Source organism: Tupaia chinensis, unplaced genomic scaffold (genome assembly GCF_000334495.1).
Source record: "Tupaia chinensis unplaced genomic scaffold, TupChi_1.0 Scaffold000384_1, whole genome shotgun sequence".
In the NCBI taxonomy this organism is placed as follows: domain Eukaryota; kingdom Metazoa; phylum Chordata; class Mammalia; order Scandentia; family Tupaiidae; genus Tupaia; species Tupaia belangeri.
In genome coordinates this window covers 1,171,959-1,186,822 of record NW_006159886.1, presented here as the reverse complement: position 1 = coordinate 1,186,822, position 14,864 = coordinate 1,171,959, and the positions used below count along the sequence as shown (strand labels likewise).

Here is a 14,864-nt window from a genome sequence, read left to right as displayed (position 1 = left end):
TATATATATATACATATTTCTATGGGCAAAACAAAGATGTTTGCTCTCGAGTAGTTCCTGTTTTGGTGGAGGAAGCAGAGGATAAATGCGGTAAGTGAAGTACATGTGTTGGCAGCGATAAGTATTATAGAAAAAATGAGAACGTGGTAGCAATAGGAGGTGCTGGGCGAACTGGAGAAGACAGGTCACAGAAGTAATAGTCTGGTCAAAGTAGTCCTGAATCAGGAGGGGAGATTTAAGTAAAGATTTGGCAGAGAGAAGTTAACTGGGAGAAGAGTGATGGGGGCGGGGTGAGGGCACCTGTAGGCCTGATGCCTTTGAGCAAAAGGCCCCTGTGGGCGGACTGAGAAAAGGAAGAGATGGCAGTCAGTGGGACTGGGCATGTAGGCATTGCAGCATGCTGGCTTTGGCTCAGAGTCAGTGGAGAGCCACTGAAGAATTCTGAGCAGGGCAGTTGTACTAGTTTTTCACTGCTCCATCAAAAATAACCACAGATTCAGTGACTTGAAATAGCAGAGCTGGTCTGTCATCGTGTGACTAGGTTCCTCTTAGGGTATGACAGGCATGAAACCACAGTGTTGGCAACTGCATCTCCACTTGAGTCTTGACCAGGGAATCAACTGCGTCCAGACTCTTCCAGGTTGTTGCAGAACTTGGCTCCTTGTGGCCATAGGACCGAGCTCCACATTTCCTTGATGGTTATCAGCCAGGGGCTACTTTCAGCTCCTAGAAGCCATCTGAGATCCTTGTTATGTTGTTCCTTCCATCTTCAAAGCCAGCAACAGACAATATCCTTTGTGTTGAATCCTTCTGACATTCTCTTTTGCCAGGAAGAGCCCTAGTTGTTTTTAAGGGCACACCTGTTGGGGGGGCCTCCTAAGAGTAATATTCCTTTCTTAAAGTCATCTGTGCCATGGGACAAAACATAATCACAAAGTGACTATTCCATCATTTTCACAGTTTATGTCTGTGCTCAAGGGGAGAGGATTTTATGGAGCATGAACATCAGGGAGCAGAAATCTTGGGGGGCATCTTAGAATCTGCCTACTACGTGAATAGTGACTTTGCTGAGGTTTAAGCAGGATGGCTTTACTTGTATTGAGAGTAGGCTTTTGGGCAGGCAGGAAGGGGCAAGTCAGGGAGATCTTAGGAAGCTGTTGTAAGAGTCCAGACTAGGAACGGTCATGACTTTGATTGAGTGATGTGATAGCTGTGGAGAAGGTGAGAAAGAGATGTATCTATCTTTCTGTCTGTCTGTCTGTCTGTCTGTCTGTCTGTCTATCTATCTATCTATCTATCTGGAGAGGTTTTTGCTATAGGGTGCATGTGCTCACCAGAAAGACAGAGACAGAGATACTGAAAGCAAGAAATCACCCCCCAGGGGAGATGGCCACACCGCAATCCCTTCTCTCAGGATCTTGGGCACACATGCACATGCGCCTGGCGTGAGTTTAAGCCAAACTGGGTCTGAGACTCGAATCATAGTCGACTACATGGGAGTCCAGTGAGGTAGCCATTACGTTGTCTGCCGATCCCAAGAAATAGATGTAATTTGAAGAATGGATGTGGGGTATGAAGAAAAGATTTTTGGAAGATGACTAAACTTTTTGGCCTCAAAAGTTAAAGGTGGGAGGTAAAGGCATCAGTCAGTGGGAGATAGCATTGTCAGGTTTGGGGAAGATGAGTGGGTTTGAGACATTTTAGAGATTACAAGGTGGTGGAGTATGTGATTAAGTGGGAATCTGGACTTGGGGACTTGGGTCTGTTGGAGCTGTGGCATTGTATGTGGTTTGAAACTAGGTGAGGTCATCACAGAAGCAAGTGTGGACAGAGAAGAGGACCGAGGAGTGGGTCTGAGGCATGCCGGCACTGAGAGCTGGGAGAAGAGAGGAAGCAGAAGCCCAAGAAGGCAGAACCAGTGAGGTAAGAGGGCAGCAGTGTGGCGTCCTGAAAACCGAGTGAAGACCAGGCTGGATTGGCATCAGGGAGTGGTCAGCTGGTCAGAAGTGCTGGTAGGGCAGTACAGATGAAGGCTCATTGTTGCCCAGTTGGCAGTGAGGAGGCCATTGGTGACCTCGACTGGAGCTGTGTTGTGGAGTGGTGCAGGTGACAGCATAACTGGAGTAAATTTAAGAGAGAATGGGAGAAGAGAAAATACGGAGAGCAAGCACAGTTCTTTTGGTGGGTTTCCTGCAGAGTGGAGCAGAGAAATGGAGTGATACTCAGAGGAAGAAGTGATGTGAGATTTTTTTCCTTTTCTTTCTTTTAAAGATTGGAGAAATAGTGGTCAGTAGGGGGTATGGTGGTTAAGGCACTGGGCTCTCGCATGGCCAACCATGGTTTGAGTCCTGGACCCGATGGCTTGAAAATCATGCTGGACATGTGTGCATGTGTGTGTGCCCCAAATCCCAAGAGGAGAATGGAGAAGGGATTGCCACATGCCACTTCCCTTGGGAGGTGATTTCTTACTTTCTCTCTCATTGTCTGTCTCTATCTCTCTCTGGCAAGCCCAAGTGCCCTATACCAAAAATCTGAAAAAAATAAAAAAAAATTGGAGAAATAACAGTATTTTTGTTTACTGTTTAGAACAACCTAGTACAAAAATATGAAGTGAACATATCAGAGAGGACAGAGTTGCTGGGGGCATTGTCCTCGAGTTGTATCTGAAGGAGTGAAATCTAGAGCTCAAGAAAATTGACTTCAGCTGGGAGAGTCATCTAGCTTAGCAACTGCCAGGGATGTGGGCATAGATGTGGAGCAGATGCCGTGGTGGGAGTCTGTGGAAGTGGTTGCTTTCTTTTTCTAGTGCATACAGACCACTTTATTGTTTCTAATGTTACTTCATTTGTGTGTGCATGTAAATATGGATTTTTAATTTTAACCTCTTTACTTAAAAACTCAGACTTTTTTTACAGCTGTTTTAGGTTCACATCAGAATTAAGCAGAAATTACAGAGGGTTCTCCTATATCCACTGTCCCAACACATACACAGCCTCCCTCACCATCAATATCCCCCACCAGAGTGGGACATTTGTTACAGTTGGTGAACCTACACTGACACGTCATTATCACCAGACGTTCATAGTTTACGTAAGGCTCTGTTCTTGGTGTTGCGCAGTCTATGGATTTGAACAGATGTGTGTCCTCCATTACAGTGTCATACAGAATGGTTGCACCACCCTAAACATACTCTGTGTTCCAGAGCCATCCCTTATTCTTTCCTAGCCCCTGGCAATCACTGATTTTTTTTTTTTAATTGTCTTCAGAGTTTTGCCTTTTCCTAAATGTCATACAATTGAAAATAATATAGTAGGGGCCAGCAGGTATCATGGTGGTTAAGGTGCTGGACTCCCACAGGCGGACCATAGTAAGAGTCCCAGACCTAGTGGCTTGCTTTCTCATTTTTCCTCTCTCTCTTTCTTTGTTTCTCTCTGGTCAAATTAAAGATAAATAAATAAAGAATTTTTAAAAAATTTAAAAGAAAATACTATACTATGTAGACTTTTAAGATTGGCTTCTTTCTCCCACTAATATAAACCAGAGTTTCCTCCATGTCTTTTCATTCCTTGATAGCGCATCTCTTTTTAGTGCTGAATAATACTTCACTACATGGATATACCCAGTTTTATTCACTCAGCTACTGAAGGACCTCTTGGTTGCTTCCAAGGTTTGGCGGTTATAAATAAAGCTGCTGTTAACCACACTGTAGAGTTTTTTGCGTGGGCCTAAATTTTCAGCTCCTTTGAGTAAATACCAAGAAGTGCAATTGCTTGATTATATAAGAATATGTTAGTTTTGTGAGAAACCACCAACAGTCTTTCAAATGGCTACACCATTTTGCAGTCTCACCAGCAGTGAATGAGAACTATTGTTCCACATCCTCACCAGCATTTGCTATTGTCAGCGAAAGTTCTTTGTTCTATTGCTGTTCTTCTTGGTGATGTAGGCATCAGGGCCCTCAGCTGACAGTGGGGATGAGTGTCTCAGTCTATTTGGGCTTATTTAACAGAACACTATGGACTGGGTGGCTGATGAACAACAGGAATTGATTTCTCATAGTTCTGGAGGCTGGGAAATCCAAAGTCAAGGCGCCAGATTTGGTGTCTGGTGAGGAATTGAACACAGTTCTATGGACAGCCATCATTTTCTTATATCCTTACATGATAGAAGGGCATGGCAGCTTTCTGGGGCTTCTTTTTTCATTTTAAGTTTTTGCAATAGGGCACTTGTACTTGCTGGAGAGAGATGGAGAGGGAAAGTGGGAAACCACCCCCCTAGGGAATGACCATGTTGCAGTCCCTTCTCCATTCTCATTTTGTGATTTTGAGCATGCATGCACACGTACCTGGTGCGATTTTCAAAACACAGTGTCTGAGAGTCGACCTGCCCAGTCAGCCATGTGGGACCCAGCTGCCTTAACCTCCATGCCTATAAGGGCACTAAACCCATTCTTGAGGGCTCTGCCTTTATGACCTAATGGCCTCCTAAAGACTCCAGTTAAATACCATCAACTTGAGGATGAGTGTTTCAACATACGTATTTTAGGAGGGGCACAAGCATTCACGCCATAGCAGTGGGGATGGAGTGTTGGATGTGAAGAGAGAGGAGGTGTGAAGTCATCCAGGTGAGCTAGAGGGTGGTGGGAAACGTCGCTGAGAGCAGCAGGGTCCTGCTGGGGGCTGGAGACCAGTCGGCATTCTGTGTATTCTTCTCTAGTGCGTTCTTCCACACAGACGACGTGTGTGGGGCAGGGTTGTGGTTTTGCTGAGTGCTTATAGTGAAATAAGAGAGGGGCAGGAGTTGAGGGTCTGTGAAGTGTGACTGCAGAGTGGGTACTGGCCTTTAAGCTGGGTATGGGGTTGGTGGCTATCTGGAAGGTGAGGGGCAGTGAAAGGAGGGCAGGTTGGAAGAGCAGGACAGAAAGGCCTGCTCTGTGTGGGTAAACTGAGGCCTCTGGTCACACAGCCACGTGGCAGTGGAGCATGGAGGGGCTGACCCCTCTGCCTGTACCTGTCTGACAGTAAGCTCTGCCCTGGACAGTACCACCATTACTCAGGCTGTGTTTGGTGAATGTCATCAGGGAATGTTGAAGAAAGGAAGTGAAATGCTTCATCCCAACTCTCTGTTGGGTGAGGAGAGGAAGGCAGCAGTGTCATCCCAGGGGCATTTTTATGGTGAGCACTGCTTTGGGGAGTAGGTCTTCCTAAGAGAGGCCTTCTTCCCATGGTATAAGAAAATGCCCATTTGTGAACAGCACTAAGTACTCAGGGAGAGGCTGGCACTGGGTGTGGGGCTGCCATGTCAGGCTGCAGGAGAACAGTGGTGAATGGCCCTATGTGTAGACTGTGCAGTTCCCCCTTCCTGGGGACTCACTGATGGCCCCAGTGCTAAGGAGCCATGTGAGACTCCGCTGTCCTGCTTGGAGCACTCTCCCGTTGGATGAACATAACTTCACATGAGCCTTTGGAAAAGATCAAGCTGTGCTATCGCGAGAGGAAGGAGCTGCGGGAGGAAATGTCCCAGGGGAACATGGACTGTCACCATATGGGGATGAGGCATTACTTCCTCTTCTTCAATCTTTGAGCCTTTCCAGGGGACCTTACCCCTCACTGCCAGCAGGCCATCTGTGGTTGGCATTCCCTTAGCATTCTCTAGCAGATGCCAGCCTGGACACACTTCTCCTCCCAGGAAGATGGGGCTTGTTCGCTCAGGGATACTTCTCCTGTTTCTGTAAGGATTCACATTCTTGAATTGTTTCTTCAAATGCTTGGCCGCTGCCAGGAAGCCCTCGCAGCCTTTGTGTGAAGACCAGCCTCACAGGCCTTCTGTATGCCTCAAGGAGGCCATGATCATACAAGAGAGGGACATAGTAGATGCTGGGATGAGGATACGTGTGTCATTGCAGCTGCTCCGCTGCTGTGGTTTTGTCTGCCCTCATGTATCTCATTGTCCCAGGTCCTCTGTACTCTGCAGAGTATCTGTCCTGCCTGGAGCCCACTCAGGGACAGCATGAGGTCTATAGGAATGAAGACCAGGTTGTGCAGCAGGGGAGCAGCAGCTTCCATTCCTTGGGCTGTTGTGGGCTCACCTAGTGAAGGCCTCACAGGTGTCAGATGGTGGCCGCCTCTTCAGCAGCAGTAGAAGTTGCCCTAGTTCTGCCACTCAGTCCCTCTGCATCTGGGGCTAATCACTTTACAGGAATAGTTCTCCCCGATGTTACAGAGTTCGGTAGGGCAGTCTCAGTACCATCCAACAGGGAGAACTTTCCTGAATCATCCTCTCATCACCTTGAAACCCTTCCCACAGGCCCAGAGACCCTCTCCTGGAGTGGATTCCCTCCTGCCACTCCCTGCCACACACACTTTAAATGGGAAGAATCCACCAGGGATCCTTACAAAGTAGAGGGCTCCCTTTGCTACATTTCCGCTCCCAAGCTCATGCTGTTGCCACGACACCTGTCATCCTGCAGTGTTATCCAGCTGGGTCCTCCCCATCACTGAGTGCCCCTCAGGGGACTGCCTCTTGTTCTTTCTGTGCAGGCACCTGGGTAGAACCCAGTAAGTGCTCGCCAAACAAATAGTTGAATCCAGACATCATCCGTGTCCTTAGGGAATGTCTACCTGAGGACTCAGTCCTAGGGAGCAGTTGACACACCTGCTTCCCCCAAGTAGAAATGCCATATGGCACATACGGCCTACCGAGGGTGCGTTGCAGATAAGAGATGCTGTGTTTCAGGGTATCATGGCGAGGTTGAGGGATGGTGGGGTAGAAGTGGGAGGTGGGAAAACTGGGAAGGTTCCATTTTCAATAGGATGGTCAGAGAGGGCCTTGTTGAGAAAGCGACATTAAGCAGAGATCTGAATCAGGTGAAAGTGTTCTCTTGAAGGACAGGACACGGACAGAGGCTCTGAGGCTGGCACAAAGACTTTGTCTTTGGGATGTCTGTGTTTTACATCCTCTCCCTACCTGTCTTAAGCTCCTTGAGAAACAACCACACTCAGCAGAGTTGCCCCTCGTGGGTCCCTGGAGTCTTCTGTTGGGCACAGTTGGTGCTTATTCCAGAGTCCAGAGCTGTGCTATCCCGTGGGCTACCCACTAGCCACATGATGCTCTTAAATGACAATGACATAAATGGGAATTGAGTTCCTCAGTTGCGCTAGCCACATTGTAGCGCTCCGTAGTCACATGTGGCTAGTGGCTGCTGTGTTAAACAGCTTGGGTTTGTACCTTTTACCATTGTGGGAAGTTTTGTTGTCCAGTGCTGGTCAGGAGGACGATCTGTGACTTTAAATATTTATTTTTTGGTTGTGAAATGATCCTTCATTGAAATCCTTTGTACTTACTAGCTGGGCATTCCACTGCATCCCTGTGGATGTCATCTGTACTGTGATGAGGGTGGCACCATCAGCATAGAGCCCACAGACTGGGCCGTCCCCAGGTGTTCTCTAAGCATTCCAGAGAGTTCTCTGGCTAAGGATTGGTGCTACTTCTGTTGTCAGATAGTATGCCAACCTCATCCGAAGAGATGTTTTTACTTTAAAAAAAATTTTTTTAAACAGAGATTTTTGCTATAGGGTGCGTGTGCTTGTCAGAGAGAGAGAAAGGAAGAAATCACCCCCTGGAGGAATGGCCACAGTGCAGTCCCTTCTCCATTCTCCTCTCAGGATTTTTGGCATGCATGCACATGTGCCCAGTGTGAGTTTTAAGCAGTTGGGTCCAGGACTTGAACCACAGTCAACTATGTGGGAGTCTACGGATGTGCGACATACCCATTAGACCATCTGCTGATCCTGCTATTTCTACTGTATTTAATATGTCTGTTTCTTTGTCTCTTGACGGTTCCTTGAGAGCTTCGAAGATCAAAGTGGAAGCAAAAGGTACCACCTCAGTCTAAGTCTGGTCTGTTTATTTTTGTAGTTGCCAGAGGGTGCATGTACTCACCAGAGACAGAGAAAGGTAGAAAGGACCCTTCCAATGGTGTGTGTCATACCACAATCCCTTCTCTTTGATTTCTCTGTTGGGATTTTAGGCAGGCATGAATACACTTCTGGTGTGTTTTTCCAGCCACTGGGGCTGGGATTGATTGATTGATTTAATTATTATTTTTTTTTTTGAAGAGGTTTTTGCTATAGGGCGTGTGCGCTTGCCAGACAGACAGAGACAGAGAGACAGAAAACGAGAAATCACCCCCCAGGGGGGATGGCCACGCCACAATCTCTTCTCCTCCATTCTCCTCTCGGGATCTTGGGCACGCACGCACACACACGCGCCAGGTGTGTTTAAGCTACCGGATCTGGGATGCGAACTGCGGTTGACTACATGGGAGTCCAGCGACATAGCCATTACGCTAACTGCTGGTCCTGATTGATTTAATTTTTAAAAAGGTTTTGCTATAGGAGTGTGCTCTCGCTGGAGAGAGACATGTAGACAGAAAGAGAGGGAAAGTGAGAAATTGCCTCCTGGGGGATGGCTATGCCAATTCCCTTCTACATTCTTCTCTAAGGATTTCGGGCATGCGCCCACACGTGTTCTACTACATGTCTTTTAAGCTTAAGGGTTGGGACTTGAACAGGGAAGTCAACTGTGTGGGATCCAGCTGCCTTGACCATCGTACCACCGGCTGGCCCTGGGGTGGGATTTGAATTGCTTAGCTGGCAAATGAGACCTTGCTCCCTTAACCACTTACCTATAGGGCTGTCCCCAATCCCCCCCCCCCTTTTTTTGGAGAGGTTTTTGCGAGAGGGCGCGTGCGCTCGCCAGAAAGACAGAGAGAGAGAGAGAGACAGACAGAAAGCGAGAAATCACCCCCCAGGGGGGATGGCCACACCACAATCCCTTCTCCTCCATTCTCCTCTCAGGATCTTGGGCACGCACACATGCGCCTGGTGTGAGTTTCAAGCCACCGGGTCCGGGACGTGAACCGCGATCGACTACATGGGAGTCCAGCGACATAGCCATTACGCTAACTGCTGGTCCCCCCCCCCCTTTTTTTTAACTTTAAAAAAAAGTAAATTTCTTCCATGAGAGAGACAGCACTCCCAACAGGGTCTGCCACCCTCGGCCAGCCCCGGATCAGAGGCGGGTGTGCACCCGATATTTTCAGGGAAGCCTGGTTGCAATCCTGGAACCATCCCACGTGGGTCAGCTTTGCAAAGTTTTGAGTTATTGCTGGTCCATTAAAGCAGCCTCTGGGTCTGTCCTGTAGGGTTGGGTCAGCCTCACCTGACCCTTCTAGACACCAGCTGCCTCAGTGATAGCATCACCAACCATTTTTGGAGACAAACCTGGGGATCCAGTCTTGGGGACCAGAGCAGACATGGCTCTGACTTTGCCACAGGTATACCCCAAGTGAATAACTGATCTCTGGGTCAAACTTGGGTGGCATGGTAGAGGTGCCTGGTGTCGGATGAACCCAGATTCAGGACAGGTGAAGAAAGCTGCACTTTGGCTTCTTCTGAGCCAAAAGCCAAAGTGAGACTTTATTTTTAACCTTTGTTGCTCTCTTTAATGTATAAAAAGTAGCACATGGTGGTTGTGAAACAAGTAAATTAGTAATGAAGTAGGTGAAGCCTAGAGAAGCTCACAGAAAACCCTTCCAGACCTGTGGGGGAGGGGAGAGCACAGGGAGGCAGGAGGCCGGCATGTGGGGAGGCCTTTCTGCATTGCACTTGGCTGCTCTGCTGCCTCCCTCCTCCTCTGGAACCTCTGGAACCGGGGTTGGGAATCTGGGCTGAGGTCCTGTTGGGCACTACCTGCGAACCCTAGTGCACATTTAAGTATCTGAGGAGGATATAGGGTGGAGGTGGAGGAGCCTGCACCTCTCAGGCATGTTCTGAAGGCGTCTCCGTGCCTTCCAGCTTGAAACAGAGCACTCAGCAAGGATTCAAGGAGAGCAGCCAGAGGGCCAAAGATTTGAGTGTCTGCTCTGCCATTTCGTCTGGGTGGCCGTACAAATTGCTTTATTTTTCAGAACCTTGGTTTTCCTATCTCCGAATGGCAATAATGAAACAGTGCATTCACAGTGCTGCTGTACTTGCCCTAGAAAGTATTAGGGAGCTGATCCCTGCTAGTGGAGTGAGGGAATGCATGCGTGCATGTGTGCTGGTGAGTGCTGACTTGCCCAAGAGATGAGCAGCAGAGAAGGGAAGATAGGAATGAGGGATCGAATCAGTCCTAAAGGGGGAACACATGAGGTTTCTCTTGAGCTGTGAATGACTTGATTAATAGCAGGCCAGCAGTTGGGTTTTCTGTCTACCCAGTTCTCTATAGGTGTTCTGTGTCCCAGCAGGGCTTGTTGATCTGTTTCCTTCCCTTGGTTGGATTAGGAAACTTGCCTGTATCTGAGGAAAGCTTCTTTTTAAAAGTTCCAGGCACTTTATGTTGGTGTGATGTTGTAATTCCTGTTGCCTCAGCTGGGAAGATGAGCACTTTGACGGTGGTGCCTTAGTCAGTAATGAAGAGGAGTGGCACTCACTGAGCCAGAAAGAACTCTTCGGCTTTCACTATTTATATCACCTGTCTGGTAGCCCAGTCGTGTCCCTGATAAACCTTGCAAGTTCTACCCTAACTTCTCAGGAGTTTCTACTCTGGTTTCTGGAAAGTGTGGGTGAAGTCAGCAATTTCACAGCTAGCTCTGTAATGGATGTAATAGAATGGATCTGCTCCTTGTGGGGTACATTTGGGAGGAGCAGACAGTGGTGCAGTGGTCAAATGCAGTGCTCTTGTGAGGCAGGCCCAATGGGAAGGCTCCTGGTTACGTTCAGAGATCTCTGTGGACGTGTCAGGTGTGTGTGGCCGTGATCCACACCTGGCCAAAGCTGGCGGCGGATCTTGATGGCAAGACCTGTTGGGAGTGCTGTCTCTGTCTTTCTCTCTTTTTGACTCAAGGAAGATAAAGGTAAAATAAATTTTTAAAAATAGTTAAAATGACAATTTTTATGAAAAGAAAGATACATTTAGCTTCCTGTTGAGGGACCATCCTCAGGTGTGCTGGCACTCAGGAGGCAGTGCACCGAATCTGTGGTCGGGTAATGAAGCTGCCCACCCTGCTCTGCCGTCAGTGAGCTTCCGGTCACCCTGGGATGGGCTGATTCACTGGGAAGTGTGGGAGACTTTGCTGAACTGGAGGAGGACATGGGTTTTGAGAAACCCATTTCTGCAAAGCAATTCATCAGCTGCCAGCTACTTTCTTCTCATAAATTAACTTCCCTTTGCCCAGATGGGTGTCAGTTTGTTCTACCTTAAAAACTAGTGTGTAATGGAACAACAAAACAATGAAAACGGTGTTGTCATATTTTCTACCTTGAACAGCACTTACTTAGAAGTGTTCACAGGTTTATTTTCAAAATGCTAGGTATTTGGTTTAGCGAACATTAAATTCTTTTGTCTTCTGTGTTTTTCACGTGCACATGCATTTTACCAGATTGCCACATCAAATCAGTTCCTGTTTGTGTTGTGTGAACTGGTTTCTAACTGAGAGTTCTCTCAGTTCCATTTTGCTGATTCTTTGTTGTAGGTAGTTGTGGTTTATCTCAGGATTCCTGTAAGTTTCTGTGTGTGGAAGAATGGTGAGTCATCGAGATTTGAGTAATGCCATTTTGGGCCCCACAGAAGTCCAGTTTTCCTGTTAATTCCCCTTTGCTTCCAGCAAGAGACTTTTAAAATCCAGGCCCTGTGTACAGAGTGTCACAGGAATGGTACATGTCTGTAAGTGTTTGAAAATTAGGGGTTGTATTTAAATTCGAATCTCTTTTTATGTTTAAAACCTGGGCGAAGCACATTTCCTGCTGGGGGGCACAGGAAGGGTAGTCAAGAGGAGACCCCCCTGCCCCCCTTCCAAATCACACTGCCTATTGCAGAGGTGGAAAGGAGCCAGGCCTGAAGAGGAAAGGCCAGAGGCCAGTGGATGAGGAAAAATGTTTCCGGGGTCAGCCCTTGCCCTCGTACCTGGCTGTTGGTTCACTTTAAGTCTTTGCACTGGATTGGGCAGACTCCATTCCTTTGAGAGCAGTCATTTTTAAAGCAGAGGAATTGAGTGGCAGTCATAATTGGTGTGGCAAACACACGGATGTATAAGTAAGGCCTATGTTAGTTGCTGTAACAAATGAATATATATGTACATTTCTACACGCACACACACACGTGTGTAAATATAAAAGACTCAAACACGAAGACGTGTGTTCCCAGCTCATGCTCCCTCCCGTTCTTTCCATCTTGTGGGCTTGTCGTTTTCCACATGAGGTTGCTGAGCTCCTCTGTGCCAAGCCAAAGAGAGAAAAAGAAAGAAAAGAAACCCTCCACGTGCAGTCCCTTCACCCGAGCACCCCTTCTTTGGATTTTGGTATCAATCTGTTTTTGTTCTTTCTACTTTTATACGTACTACTAATTTTTCTTTCTTATTTCCTTACAGATTTTCTGTGTATGTTAAGCATATAAAAGTGTGTCCTGTTGCTGCCATTTCTTGTCTGCTTTTTTACTCAGAGAAAGTATTTCCCCACAGAATTAAAACAATTTTATATGCTCATTAATGTCTTTGTATTATTCCATCCTGTGAATCATTTACTTGTCCACCAATAAGGAAATGGTTTTGCCTCCACTTTTTGATGATGAAGTTACCTGTGGCACTGTGGTATGCTGTGTCTGCATCTCCGATGATTTCCTCAGGACAGGTTCCCAGAAGTGCTTGCTGCTCCATGACCCCCATCCCTGCCCAGCTCTGACCTGTCTTCTCTGGAGGTGGTGGTGTGCACTGCCAGGAGCCAGTGTCCTCAGTGTGAGTTACTGGCAGCAAGAACCCAGACTCTGTTTTATGAATGAGGACAGCCCTGACAGTGGCTGAAGAGCTATCGGCATTTGTCATATACCTTTGGTTGGTGACTGTAACTTGAGGCTTGGGATGGCTTGTCCTTCCCGGGTCCTCTGGTCTATACAATACCAGGATGCCTTTAGTTTCTCTCTGTCCCCCACCTGCATGGGATGGAGCGTAACACCACTGCTTTGCCCCTTCTTGCCTCTGCGTGGGGTTCCCTAGCCCCCTGCCCCGTGTCCCCTTGCTTAATTGCAAGTGTCTGTACAGCTCAGCACAGCTGACACCTAGGCCATCTAGGAAGTCTTCCAGGGACCCCAGGGCAGAGGTGGCCTCTTCCAAGGCACACTGTGCTCTTTCTGTCTCTCTGTAGCCCCATTGTAGTCCAGTGCTGTCTCATGTGTCTTGCTCTTAGTCTGAGCTCCTCAGGACAGGATCTGAATCTTAGTCATCTTTGATTCCCAACTAATCCCCACTTATGGTTCCTGATAGCAGCGGGATATGGCTGTTTCTTTTCACTTATACCACATGGACTTGTATTCCTGGGGCTGGTGTAAGAGTGTTTTTTTTTTTTTTTTTTTTAAGAATTATTTTATTTAACTTTATCTACCTACCTATCCATCCATCCATCCATCCACCCATCTAGATATTTATTTATTTCCTTATTTATTTTTGTTCATTTGACCAGAGAGGAGCAGAGTGAGGGAGAGAGAGAGGGAGAGAAAGCAAGTTGCCAGGCCCAGGACTTAAGCCGTGATTGGCCATGTGGGAGTCCAGCATCCTTAGCCACCACACCACCTGCCGGTCCCGCAAGAGTGTTTTTTTTGTTGTTGTTTTGTCTTAAGGGATAGATTTTTGCTATAGGGCATGTGCGCTCACCAGAGAGACAGAGAGACAGAAAGTGAGAAATCACTTCTAGGGGCAGGGGGTGGGGATGGTCATGCCACAATCCCTTCTCCATTCTCCTCTCAGGATTTTCAGCACACATGCACATACACCCAACATGAATTTCAATCCAGTATATTTAGGACTGGAACCTTAGTCATCCATTGAGAGTCCAGTGCCTTAATTACTACGCCACCTGCTGGCCCCAAGAGTGGTTTGTTTTAATCCTCAGGGTTGGAGCTACTTTGTGCCAGGCTCTGAGCTAGGGGTTTTCTGTACGAGAGAAGACAAGGGATCAGTTGGGTTCTGGGAGAAATGGCCTTGGTTTGCCAATGGCCTGGGTGGAGTGGAAGGGTACACTCTACTCAACCTGGGAAGCCACCTGGGCTAGGAAACTGCCTGGATCAGTGGAAACTAAAGAATAGCGATGGCGGGGACCAGCAGGTGGTGTGAGGGTTAGGGTGTGGACACTCCCTCATGGCTGACCATGGTTCAAGGTTCCAGACCTGGCAGCTTGTTTTCTTTCTCTCTCTCTCTCTCTGGTAAAATTAAAATAAAATGAATGAGTAAATAAAAAATAAATTACTTTTTTAAAAAAAGAATAACAATGGTACCTGAAAAGTTCTGTTGTAAGGCAGGTGTTTACCGTTTGACTTTGCTTTTGTGAGTAGAGATATCAAAGTAACTTAAAGCAAAATCTATTAATAAAAGATAATTTGCTGTTCATGGGAACTGCTGGAAAGGAGTTATCTTAAATTCATATAGATTAAAACATTGTTTAAAGAAACAAGATAGCATGGGAAGGAAAAGCATTTATTAATTAAGGAGCAAAGTGCTCAGCCCTAGCTATATAGTAGGATTGTCTGAAAACCTTGAAGAAAAAAATTACTGTTGGGGGACCAGCAGTTAGCGTAATGACTATGTTGCTAGTGTAGTTGACTGCAGTTCGAGTCCCGGACCTGGTGGCTTAAAACTCACGCCAGGCACGTGCGTGCCCGCCCGCCCAAGATCCCGAGAGGAGAATCGAGGAGAAGGGATTGCGGCATGGCCATCCCCCCTGGGGAGTGATTTCTCACTTTCTGTCTGTCTGGCGAGTGCACGCGCCCTATAGCAGAAACCTCTCCAAAAAAAAAAGAGTCCCCAGAAATAAACTCCTAAACATAAAGCCAACTCA

At 47.2% G+C, this 14,864-nt stretch overlaps 1 protein-coding gene across 1 annotated transcript in view; it reads left to right on the top strand.

Moving 5' to 3' along the window:
- Positions 1–14,864, top strand: part of TBC1D14 (TBC1 domain family member 14) — a 127,217-nt gene that overhangs the window by 21,755 nt on the left and 90,598 nt on the right. The window lies entirely within an intron of this gene.